This window comes from Chelonoidis abingdonii, chromosome 1 (genome assembly GCF_003597395.2).
Source record: "Chelonoidis abingdonii isolate Lonesome George chromosome 1, CheloAbing_2.0, whole genome shotgun sequence".
Classification (NCBI taxonomy): Eukaryota; Metazoa; Chordata; order Testudines; family Testudinidae; genus Chelonoidis; species Chelonoidis abingdonii.
The window spans coordinates 190,032,254-190,045,479 of NC_133769.1; the positions used below are offsets into that span (position 1 = coordinate 190,032,254).

Sequence of the window (13,226 nt, forward strand, 5' to 3'; positions counted from 1 at the left end):
TATATCCCATGACTGAAGTCAGGTGCTCTAACTGAAGTCAGGTGCTCTAATTGGCTACAGCTGTTCTAGTTAATCTAAAGCAAACCTTCCTCCCTTGGCAGGGAATAAGGCCCCCTGCTAACACTCTTATGCTGCCCTCTGGCCGTGCTGTATCACATACTGAACTGAGTTCTTCAAAGAAAAGTTCCAAACATAGGTCTCAGTCTTGTAGATACTTAGGCTGGTGCAAACCCATATCATCAGTGCTGATTCTCATTGAAGTCGGTTTTGCGCTGCATTAGACACAATTCAGGAAGGCACTTAAGCATATGTGTCCGTCAAAGTCAATGAACTGCTCTGTTTAAAGCTATAGACGTTGTGACGGGTTCTCCCGGGGTGCAGCCTGGAACTGGGGTACTGTTGTGCCCTCCGTCTTACCAACCGGGGTTCCCTCTCTCACTCTGATGCTGTGACAAGCTATAAACCTCTCCAGGTCCTGCACTTACACAGACATCCACAGGCAGGACACACCCGGTTGAGTTACACGAATGCTTCTCCTAGCCACTCATGGACTAACAATAGAGAGGCTGCAGTCAATTCCTAACAGCTCCCCACCCTAGGGCCCCAAAGCTGTACCATCTTGCTCTGGTCAGAAGCTTGACCAGTGTAAGTTTATTAGCTAGTCTTCCCCTCCCTCAATGTTAGAGGATATGCGCCAGCTCTTGTTCCTGAGCAGATTTTCCACGTGCTTCAACAAAAACCCACTGTTTAGGTAAAATATAAAAGAGAATTATTAACTACAGAAAGATAGATCTTAAGTGGTTATAACTAATAAGAGTACAGATCAAAGTTAGTTACCTAGGAAATGACACTTTGTGCTGCTGGCTCAGAAACTCCCTCTGCTATATAACCCCATTGCTGAAATGCAAAGGGGACTCACCAGCCCTATCCCTGCTGCAGGCCCAAAAGAGCCTGGATTTCTGAGAGCCTATCCTTAACAGCACGGGTGATGGCAGCAACTGTTGGGGCTTGGCTTATACAGGTTAGCCTAACTTTGTGGCCAGTTGCCAGATCTGATGTTCCTTCTCCCTCCACTTGTTTATCCTTAGTTTAAATCATGTGCACTACAGGTGGTCAAAATGTTTCAAATTTCATTTCTTTTCAAAATTTTGAAAAAAAAATTCAGGAAAAAGATCAATGACTTCCTTCCTGCCCCCTTCACTTTTGTCCAACTCTAGAGCTCAGTAATTTTTTTTTAAATAAAAATAAGGTGAACTGAAGAGAGAGAGAATGAAGCTGCTGCATTTAAATATACCTTCTGCCCACAAATGTGGCTTCTGAGTTTGATTCATAATATTTTCCTGACTTTGGAAAGCTTTATTTTTTTCTCTCCTCCTTATTGGAATAATAAAAAGCCACATTCACAGCTGACCTCAGTCAAGCTATGCCAATTTGCACTAGCTGAGTATTTGTCCCAATATGAATATGAATGGCATATGACTGTGTTAAATTTAGTGAGATATTACTATGATTCTCTATGGTTGTGCCACTCCTTAGGCATGTCTGATGATAAAACTACAGCGGCGCAGCTGATTTTGTACAACTTTCAGAAATTCTGAATCTAAAGAGAGACTCTCAGAAGTGTGGACTGTGAAAGCTAGAAATAACTGGAAAGGTGTAAAATCTGACAGCAGCAGAGTAGTAGAGTTGTGCATGATTTGGAACTACAAATGCCTCCAATTTCAGAACATGCAGGGCTGTTAAAGACAAATCTTTGAATTTTGTGGTGGTATTCAGAATTTAGGACAGTGCCCCTGACCAGTCTGCAGCGGCAGCAGGGAGTCAGTGGTAGATGGAAGTTGTGTTTATCATGGAGAGAATAGCTAGAAGGCCAAAGACATTTGTTTAGGCAGGCAAGGCAGAGAAGAAATGCACATAGGTCATTGCCACTGCCCATGCACTTTTGTATCAGAAAGTTATAATTTGCTCAAACACAAGTTACTGGGCTCAGTGCAGGAGTTACTTAAGCATGTCAGGTGTTGCTGGAGTTGATCTGCGGCCACCTTTTCACACATCTTTACCAGAAAGAGGTTTTGAGTTTTATAGCATTCAGAGTATTAGTTAACTTTTCCACAATACGCTTACCATGTGATGAAAAGGATGGTTTGGAGGAATGCACCAGTCACCAGGTATAGCCTGAGGGAGAAATTTAGAAGGAAATTGACTATACTTAAGAGTTCCATGACAGTAGCCCAGACAACCATATCTCCCATGCATCTGTGCACAGCTGTCTGGAACTCTAGCACTGCCCCTTTGCTTATATGATTGTCTATGACTTGCTGTCCTTCCATGTAAGATTGTGTGAAGGGGGAAGTCTTCTAAGCTGCATTGTGGAATGGGTTAAAATGCCCACTATACCTGATGTGGGTAATGGACACATTTATTTTCTATTTTATTTTGTTTTTACTTATTGCACAGGAGGGAGCAGGGGCATCTTCCCCAAGTCCCAGAGACTGGAGCCTTTTGGAGTGAGATGCATGTCTGGGCCAGCCATTATACCCATAGTAGTGCTACTATCAAAGGCGGCTCTCAGAATTCAAAGGCAAATGGGGACGAGGTGGGTTAGTCATTGCTGCTGTTGTGATATGCCTGTGATTATAGTTTCAGCTACTCAGAAGTGCAAGGGAAGAAAAAATGATGTATTTGCCTGAGGCCAAGTCTAGACTAGGAAAATAGGGCATGTTTTAAAACATGTTAGCTAACATGTTAACATTTTGACTAAAATGATTGTAAGTAGGAGTTTGCACCTAGGGTTGACAGGGCAAAATGTGTTTAAAAATGTTAGCTAGTTGCGATTAATCTCAAATCTTACCCCTAGGATTGACAATAACTAGCTAAGATGTTTTTAAATATGACTTGTCTACACTTATGCAAAGGTGTAAGGTTCTTGGGAGGCTACGGGTCTACCCAGTGTGCTCTGCAAGAACGAGGCCCACACACACTGTGAGTTATTTGGCTTTAATGAAGGTAAAGTGACACACCCGCAACAGTGACTCCTGGCGTTGCTGTCACGGAGGCGGGGAACCCAGCGCACTGAAGCTCGGCCTGGTATGGAGTCCGAAGGCGGGATCGAAGCCTTGCAGCTATGTATACCGAATGCGAAAACAGCTTATACATAAACAAATAGGGGCTTTCCACAGGCGGTGTCCGCCCCTTGGCCTACAACCAGGGGCTTTCCATAGGCTGTGTCCGCCCCTTGGCTTAAGGCCATACAAAGCTGCTCTTACCAGCTAAGAGCGGATTATACTGGCATGCCGTGTCCTACAGTGACCGGCCACCGAGAAAGCGGAAATACCCTAGCTAGGCCATAACATAGTCTTCTGCGGTCCCTACAAAAGGGTTGTTTGAAATCATGTTAGTTAAAATGTGTTACCTAATATGCTTTAAAACATGTCCTTTTTTTAAGCCTAGGAATGACCAGAATGTGTTAGAATCATAAGAGCTGCCCTAAAGAATACATCAATGGACATATTTGTAGGCTGTTGCCCAGCTAGAAGCAGCCTTGCAGGGGACTAAATGAGATACATTTCATGATGAATTCACTAATCTAATGAGAAACACTGTCATTACAGAGTCTCATCATTGGACACAATCATACTACTAATATTAAAAGATCCCTCAGGGTATCCCAAAGGTTTTCTTAGCTGGTCATCAAGGCACTTGCCCCCTCAACTTCAGTCATGTGCCTTATTTTGCATTGTAAATACAGACAAACTAATTTAAATTTTCAGTCAGTCAATGTGTGCTTACCTGTATTTTTGCATGCACAAAGACTTTAATATCAAACCATAATGATAACATAGACATCCAAGCTCTTTGCAATCCAACCCAGGTCTCTGCCAAAATCTGTGAGGTTCCCAAGCAGTTAGATTGTGGAACCTTTGTTGGCCAGAGGTGGGGGGTGTGTGTGTGTGTGTGTGTGTGTGTTTTCCCCCTGCAATGGGATTATTTCATTGCCTGGAAAAATGACAAGAAGATATAATGCTCCTTCTTTCTCTCGCCATTTGCACCTGGCTTGAGCATATCCTGATCAATATCTAATTCTACTCTTGTTTGAGTAAATGAAACTTATCCAAATAATGAATGCAAACGTGATATATGCATACTTGGAACCACAATTTAATTCTGTGGGGCCATAGCCATGTACTAGGGCAAATATTGGAACAATTTCTTCTTGTAGGAATTTGGAGTTCTTCTTTTACTGCCCAGGCACCACTGATCAGTTCCTGTGCTGTGGCAGTTTAACAAAGGAGAGAAAGACAGAATCTCTGTGCTCCTTGGCATTCCTGAGGAGAACTGAACATTCCTTTTCGGCACCATGATGGTGTAACATCAAATTGGAAAAAAGCTGAGTCATCTTATTACTGTCCACTGGCCCACATCACAGTGTTCTTCAGAGGGATGAGGTCTCTCCATCTTCCAGAACATTCTTGCTTAAGATTGACTGACTCCCTTAGAGAGCTCACCACTAGAGGATGCTGGCCGTTTGATTTTTAAAGGCACAATGCCCATTAGACAGAAATGTTGCACATGCATTCAACTGTAGTTCCCCAAAGATAAGATCTTAGATCAGACAATGTCCATCCAGGCTTGGATATGTGAAATTTATATTTTGCTTGGTCACACTAAGACACTTTTTACTACACAAATAGAAAGAAAATTTCATTCAGGAGACTGAAGCTGTGAGATACTTATCAGCTATTGTGTGGAATGGGATTAATTTCCACCTGGTTAAATCATGTTGGTTACAATTTTTTAAAAGCAGTATGTCATTACATGGTGTGGTCCTGCTAGGATACTGTCATACCTGGGCTACTTTGATGCTACACATGGGTTTCAGCACTGACCCAAACATACACCAAGTTCTGGAATCAAACCAGATTTTTTCCCCCCAATAAGTGGAATGAAATTAAATGCATGTACAGTAGCAAACATGCATACGGAAATAGTTCCATAGTTTCACGTAAAAACTAAAGTTAAGCAATGAATAAAAATGAATATATATATATTAGGTTTGAAAGTTTTATATTTTTTATTTTTTGATCCTGTATTACAAACTCAAAATTTCCATTGCAGTCTACGCAAGTCCTGGGTGCACAGGGAATAGTGGATTTATATCAAAATTATACTAAAAAAAAACTACATTAAAAGATAACATTATTAAGATTGTAAAGTCAAGCCCCCAAAAATTAGGAAATGCCAGAATTAAGATTCCATGTACAAACTTAATTCAGTCCCCTTTTGTGTATTCATTACAATATAGTCTGTATATATGTGACATCTATCTAACTCAGTGCAAAGGATGGACCTGTTCTGGGGATGAATCAGGAATGGGTAATGAAGGAGACTGTTATCTACATGATGCCTGCTGTATTTGCTGCAGAATTTGGAATTGTAATTTGGAAGATGTGTTCCTGTTGTGGTTCTGAGAGATGGTGAGTTTAAGCCCACCCATAGTTAAAAGCCCTCCCCCTCAACAGAAAAGGAGGGGCCAGTGAACTCAGGCCATATTGAAAGCTGTATAGTGAGTGAGTCAGGGGACTGCAGGAAGAGAGGAGGGTCTCAGGGTAAAGGAAGTTGATGGTTGCCCTAGAGGCTTGGATTCTATCTCTGTCTCTGCCACAGAGTTTCTGTGTGAAATTAGGCAGGTTGCTTAAACCAAACTCTTCCCAGGTGGTCACTGATTGTTGGTTCCTCATTTTCTAGTTGCCTGATTGGATACCCTGGGATTTGATTTGCAGAAGTGCTGAGCACTCACAGATGCAACTGAAGCCAGTGAGAGCTGTGCTTTGAATATTTCAAGTGGTATGTAATGCTAAATACTTTGAAAAATCAGGTCCATGATGTCTCAAATTGGGCATCCAAAGTTAGTGACTGCTTTTTACTTTAATCTCTTTGTGCCTCAGTTTCCCACCTGTTAAATGGGAATAATAACCCCTCATCTCACAATGGTGTTGAAATAAATAAATGTGTATGAAGCACTAAGATGCTCTGGTGATGAGTGCTATAGAAAAGTTCATGAGGAAATAGATATATCTGTCTTCAGGTGATGGTTTGAATAGAATGGAGTTAATAAGGCATGGGGCCACACACTGAACAATGAGAATAGAACAAAAAGTTGATCAGGTGTTCAGTAAGTGAGCACCATCCATCCTGTGCAGTGAAATATGTGCAAAGCGGCCAAACTAAGGTTGAACAGTCATCCTTAATTCTGTCGTTTTCTAACTTTGCAATTTTAATAATCTTTACGACTGTGGGTTTGTATTGGCAGGAAAAAAATCACAAATAGTGTGATTTTTGTCATTTGTCCCCATCTTTTTAGTATATCAATGACTCTCACCACAATGGCGGATCCTGTGGCTCCTGTCTTGCACAGTTGGGCCTGGCTCCTGACTCCAGGCCTTGGACCAAGAGTGCAGGGTCACAGTGCCCCTTGGGTTTGGCCCAGGTGCATTCCATCATGAGGAAGGACCAGGATGAATTTGAGCATCTCTGCAACCTGGTGCGCCAGGTTAAAATGTCTGGAGCTGGAAGCTGTGCCCACCCGTGTGGGATGCAGGAGCTGCCACTGCTGTGCCTGAGGGGAGAGTGGGGCAGAGAGTGGCCCCACATCTTTTTTTAACCCCCACGCAGGCTGGGATTAGGGTTTTGGTGTGGGGCAGAGTGTGCTGCTGTGGGTGGTTGGTGCCTCCTCATTTGTCAGGGCACTATTTATCAAAAATCAGGGAGCAGTCAAAAAAAATCTCAATTTACTAAATTTACCACGACTGTTCCCTGACTTTTTTTATTAAAAAATGCTGACACAAATCTGCAGCCCTCATATTCTTTCCATGCTGAAATTTATATGTAAAACTAAAACTAAAAACATTTCTGGGGATGGCACTTTTGAGGGTTAACCCTGCTAAAATTCAGTAGAACGCCCCCCCCCAAATATTAATTGCTAAGTTTGGCTTAATTTTGATTCACACCTATATTGCTTGATGAATCACTCAAGGAATTAAAATTGAAATCTGTCTCCTGGCACAAAAAGCAAGCAATGTAGTTGTCTCTGAGGATTGGGGTGGGAAAGAGTCCACAGTTTCCAACCCAAGAGTTCAGACTTGCATCGTATCCCTTCCAAAGTCACTGTGTCTATCCTGACCTCTGTGCCTTTTTTGAGGTGTTGTGGACCACGGTATCCTCATAAATGTTGATCCAGTATCCCTTCCTTCATCCCCTAGTACAGAACTGCATTGGGCATAGGTTTGATTGCCCATCTACATAGCAACTCCACTTGTTCCTCAGCCTTACCACGGGATGTAAGTTGCAGGGAGGACTTAGTGGGCCCTTTTCCGCTAGGTGGAGTTCTCCACATTTGACCATTTAGTGAAGGAAAAAAAGAAGGCACCCAAAAGAGCTGATATGGAGACTGTACAACTCCGCTGTGATACACACATCAGTTTCCCTTTATGGATTCAGAGAATTCAGCTACCTTCTTTCCACTCTGACAATATAAATATGGAGCACTCATTCTCCATCTTTGTCATGTCTAGATCCCAGAATGAAGCAAAGTAATCACACATTCATCAAAGGTGTCATTCGTAGTGCAGGTCAATCCATTTCAGTCATATGTGCTAGAATGCAAAAATATATAACATTCATTTTGACCTCTGTGTAACTTGGTCTGAAATATATTTGAATGATATAAAATACAGGGTTTGTTTTTTGCATTATTCAATTGTTTTTTAAATAAAGTTGCACAGTGTTTTCTCCTCAATTCAGAGGTGTTATAAAGTGTGTCAGTGTAGTGAGCCTGAGGGGATGCTACTTTAAAAATTCATTTGGGTGTTAGCTTTAAAACTCACTTTTTTTCTCTCTGTACAAGCTGGGATGTGCATTAAATTTAAGTAGAGAGAGATAGGGGTAAAATTTTCAAAAGTGCCTAAGGGACTTACACACCCAAGTCTCACCCTCAAGAGCCTCATTCAGAGTTCTCAATACTGCACATATAGTTCAACCTGACATTTTTGAAAATGGAACTTAGGCTTCTAAGTCGCTTAGGCAATATTGAAACTTTGACCTGAAAGTTAAGATACCCCCAGAGGTCATTACATAGAGTAATTTCCTTATGTTTCAAGAACTGATAGATATCTCGAACTTTAGCTTGTATCTGGAAACATTCCTGAAAGCTTCCAGAATTAATGTAATGAAGATAAGAATGGGATTGACAGGAAGTGTATCATAAATAGGCTTGGAAAAATTAGGTTTTTAATGAGTAAATGTTTCATCGTACATACACAAATCAATGAAAAAATATTTCAACTGATAATAGTCAAAATTTACAGACAGGCAAAGTAAGAAAATTACCGCTTGAAAATTTATCAGAGTTGAATTTAAGGCTATTTGCTTTGTATATTTTGATATAACATTGACAATTAGTGTTTTAACAGTTATCAATCTTCAACTTTTTGAATCTCAACATCTATTGCCATTAAATAATTATTGGCTGATTTCCACCCCACCTTGCCTAACCATCATAATTTCCCACAACTGTGAAGATTTAAATAAATAAATAAAAATTGGGAAAAAATGCTTAAAACTCACAATTCTATAAAATTTAAATAAAAATTGAAAATGCTTACAAATAAACTGATGTGTGGAAATTTAAAAAAAAAAAGGAAAATTGATTCTAACTCAGGTAAGAATTTCCATCAATCCTCAAGATTCAGTATTGCTGTCTTCAAAAGCTAGTCCATCCTGTGACCTACAGCGAGATTCCCTCCTTTGAAGTCAATGCCACTGTTTTTGCTGTTGTATCACTTTGTAGTGCTAACATTTTGGTTGTTAAGCTAGTTGCAGTGTGGATTTTCTGTTTTTCAGTGTGCATTGAAGGCAATGGTATTGCTGAACTAAGTATGGTGGAGGAGTGTGTACTAGTGTGCTGGTTTCATTTTAGGTTGGTATTGTCTTGCGTGTGAATATTGCCTTAACTAATGATGTCTTTGGTTTTTAGTGTTTGAGTTGTCGTGACAAAGTACATTTGAGAAACCTTAACTCTGCCTAGTGAGGATTTTTTGTGGAGGAATATAAATATGAGGTTTCATCCTGCATATGGGCAGAAAGGGTATTTTATGAGAATCAGTGGATCTGAGAAGAGGTCACTCAGCTCAGAACACTGCACTTCTTGTAACCCTGGGAATCTGGAAATTGAGCAATGTGGAACTAGTTGTACCGATGCTTTCAGGCAGAGTACCAGAACTGCTGGTCATTGTGGGCTGATCACCTAATTTCCATAACTGTGTTAAGGGCTCAGTCTCTGGTGTACCAGGCTTTTCAGTCTCCACTCATTGTTGGATGGTGCCAGAACTCTCAAGGGGGATGTTCCCTGTTTTGGTTAAAACAGGTTTCCTGTTTTGCTGAGGGAGGAACTCCCCCACCAAATACCTTGCAGCCTAAGGGAAAGTGCATTGCACCATGAGACCAGAGTTCAGATCTGACCACTGCAAGCCTACACTTCACAGTTCTTATTACTGACTGAATCCTCATACATGAACTCAAGAAGGCAATCAGGTACCAGTACCACCATTTCAAAATATAAGTTAGCAAAGGGGTTAGTCATAATCACTTTAGGCAGAGCTGGGAACAGAATCAAGGTTTCTGAGAGGGCAAATCTAAGTTGTATTCACTCAGCCATGCTGCATTGCAGAATGAATGTGACTGTGTGTGTTCTGGCTATCCTGTTTGTAATCACCACACTCCCAGGACAAGGGATTAAACCCAGAATTCCTGGTCTCCCATATTTTACTCACTCACTCATGCCCGTCACCCCAACCAGGGTATGGGCCGCCAAACACAGATCTCCAGAGTCCTCTATCCTGGGCCATTCACTCTAGCTGGTTCCAGGTATCGCCCATTTGTTTGCTATCAGCCTGAAGGTCGCGTCGCCAGGTATTTCTTGGACGGCCTCTTTTCTGCTTGCCTTGGGGGTTCCACCGCAGTGCCTGTCTGGTGGTGATAGTTGGCTGCTTGCGTAATGTATGTCCTATCCAACCCCACCTTCTCCTTCTGATTTCTTCCTCTGTGGGAGTTTGACGGGTTCTCTCAAGAGGTGGATGTTACAGATGGTGTCTGGCCAGCGGATCTGGAGAATCCTTCTGAGGCAGCTATTAATGAAGGTCTGGATCTTCCTGATGCTTGTTTTGGTTGTCCTCCAGGTTTCAGCTCCATACAGTAGGACTGATTTCACATTGGAGTTGAACAGTCAAATTTTTATTGCAAGACAGCTCTCTGGAGCTCCAATGTTCTTGAGCTGTAAAAAGGCTCCTCTTCGCTTACCAATCCTTACTTTGATGTCTGCATCGTGCCACCCTGCTGGTTGATGATGCTTCCTAAGTAGGTGAGGGACTGCACTTCTTCCAGGGGCTTCCATTCAGTGTGACGGGTCGTTGCTGATGGAGTTAATCCTAAGGATCTTGGTCTTGTCCTTGTGAATGTTGAGGCCAACTGTGATGACGTGGCTGCCACTACGTTGGTCTTTCTCTTGCATCTGCTGTTTACTGTGCGAAAGGAGTGCAAGGTCGTCGCAAAGTCCAGGTCATCAATCTGGGTCCACACATCCATGGATTCTATTCCTACGCTCGTAAGTGGATGTCTTCATAATCCAATCAATGACGAGGAGAAAGAGAAGTGGTGACAACAAGCATCCTTGTCTGACTCCAGTTTGCACCTGGAAGCTGTTAGTGAGCTGCCCTCCATGGATCACTCTACAGTGTATCCGTCAATGAGTTCTTGATCAGGTTGACCACTTTGCTGGGATGCCATAGTGGCGAAGGAGCTTCCAGAAGGTTCTCGATCACGCTATCGAACGCTTTCTCATAGTCAACAAGTTGACGTACAATGAGAAGTTTCACTCCAAAGACTGCTCGATGCGAAAGTTGCTATCTGGTCTGTGCATGATCTGTTCTGCCAGAAACCTTGCCTGTCATCTTGTAGCTGTGGATCGACGGCATCCTTCATCTCTCTAAGAGGACTCGGTTGAAGACCTTCCTGGCACCGACAGGAATGCGATTCTCTATAATTGGCACAGTTGTTAAGGTCTCCTTTGTTGGGGATTTGGATGAGATATCCCTCTTCCAGTCTGCCGGAATCACTTCTCTTCTCATATCTTCTCAGAGAGGGGGTACGCATTTCCACTGAAGCATCAGGTCTGCTTTCAGGGCCTCTGCGGATATATCACGGTCCAGCCGCCTTCCTATTCTTCATCATGGTGATGGCTTTTCTGATCTCATCTCTGGTTGGTTTATCGCAATTAATTGGGAGGGTCCTCGTTGGCTGGGTTGATATCTGGTGGATTTGGTGGTTCTGGTCTGTTCAGGAGTTCCTCAAAGTGCTCCGCCCATCTGTTCATCTGTTGTTCTATTCCTGTTTATAGACTTTCCCTGCTTGTTTTAACGGGGATGGTTGGCTTGCTGAACTTTCAGACATGCTTGGAGTATCATACAGCTGTTCATGTACCGCTGTATGCTGCTGCTCCGCTTCTGCTGCCAGTTCATCCATAGACTCTCTTGTCTTCCTAATATTCCTCTTCACTACTCTGTGGGCTTCGCATACTCTTTTGAGCTTTGGCCTTTGCTGCTCTAGTCCTGCTGGTTGACTGCTGCCTTCTTCTTCTCTGTCTTTCTATCTTGGTAAGGTCTCTGCTGTGATCCACTCTTTTCTGCTGTGTTTCTTAACCAAGCACTTCCTGGCATACTGACCTAAGTGGTGTCTCACTTCTTGCCATCTGTTTAGTACACTGTCTTCCTTTTCTCAGACCGATCCTAATACTGAAACTTATTCTTCAGCGTCAGTCCAAAATCTTCCTTGGTCTTATGGTCCTTCAGAAGGCTGACGTTGTACTTCACTTTCTGTCTGACGCATCTATCCAGTTCTTCTTCAGCTTCAGCTTCAATCTGGCCACCACTAAGTGATGGTCGGACGCTGCGTCTGCTCCTCTTCTAACTCTAACGTCCTGCAAGGATCTTCTGAACTTCTTGCTATGCAGACGTGGTGATCTGATTTTCTGTCGTGCCTGCTGTGACACCCAGGTACTCTTGTGGATCGCTTATGAGGAAAGATGCTACCTCCTATGACCAGGTTGTTAAGTGCACACAGATCCACAAATCTCTCTCCATTCACTCATCTCTCCCAGAGCATGGGTCCCCATGACTTGTTCGATTCCTGTGTTGTCAGATCCAATTTTGGCATTAAAGTCTCCCATAAGGATGATGTGTCTTTGTCTGGAGAATCTCTAATATTTTCTGGAGTCTGTTGTAAAAAAGATCTTTGTCCTCCTCTTTCGCTGTCATTAGTTGGAGCGTAGCACTGAACAACATTCATCTTAATCCTCTTCATTTTAGTTCTGAAGGATGCTGTGATGATCCTGGGACTGTGTGCCTCCAACCAATCAGTGCTCTCTGCGCCTGCTTGGACAACATAAAGCCTACTTCCTGTGTGTGGGGTGCATCGCTCTCTTCATGTCCTGAATACAGCAACAGCTTCCTGCAACACTCGTCTCTTCCAGCTTGCGTCCATCTTGTCTCGCTAATGCTATGGATAGGTTGGTTGCTCCTCATCTCTGCTGCAACCTGTGCCACCTTTCTAACTCTATGGTCCTCAACGTTCCATGTGCTATGGTAATCTCCTGGTTGCAAGAAGGGTAATCGTTAGTGGCTTCCTCATGGCGTTCACCACCCAGTCATGCATCTTCGAGTTGAAGACCCTTCTTTTTCCAGGGTAAAAGTCTCTGTCTCTATTGTTGGCGTTTCTGTAGCAAGTTGATTTTTTACGGGGTGGAGTTGCTAGCCCCACGCCCAACCCTCCTCCTTTATCCTGACTTGGGACAGGCAGATGGCCCCAAAGGACCTCTCTGGTGGAGTTCATATTTTACTACTATTTAGCAAATAGTTGTTCAACCCACTGGCAAAGTGTCTGTCAAGTTCTCCTCTACTGGCTGGTCCAGTAAGATATAATAATTGTTCCAGTAGCCGATCTGATTAGAGATCTATGCTGAGGAACTGCAGGACTAGGGTTCACACTCTGATGATGATCATTGTCACAATCAGTAGGAGGACAGAATTTGTTTTATCCAGTTTTGTGAAATGGTTTATCTAATTCACACACTGAGCATATTTTAAAACAGGTTTTATAGTTCAAAACAATATTATTTG

At 42.6% G+C, this 13,226-nt stretch overlaps 1 long non-coding RNA gene across 3 annotated transcripts in view; it reads left to right on the top strand.

Moving 5' to 3' along the window:
* The window catches only part of LOC116815468 (uncharacterized), a 325,990-nt gene that overhangs the window by 93,250 nt on the left and 219,514 nt on the right, over positions 1-13,226 (top strand). For all 3 annotated transcript variants that reach the window (XR_012657152.1, XR_012657151.1, XR_012657153.1), the window contains one exon: positions 2,458-2,596. This is a non-coding gene — a long non-coding RNA (uncharacterized LOC116815468). The remainder of the gene's footprint in view (positions 1-2,457; positions 2,597-13,226) is intronic.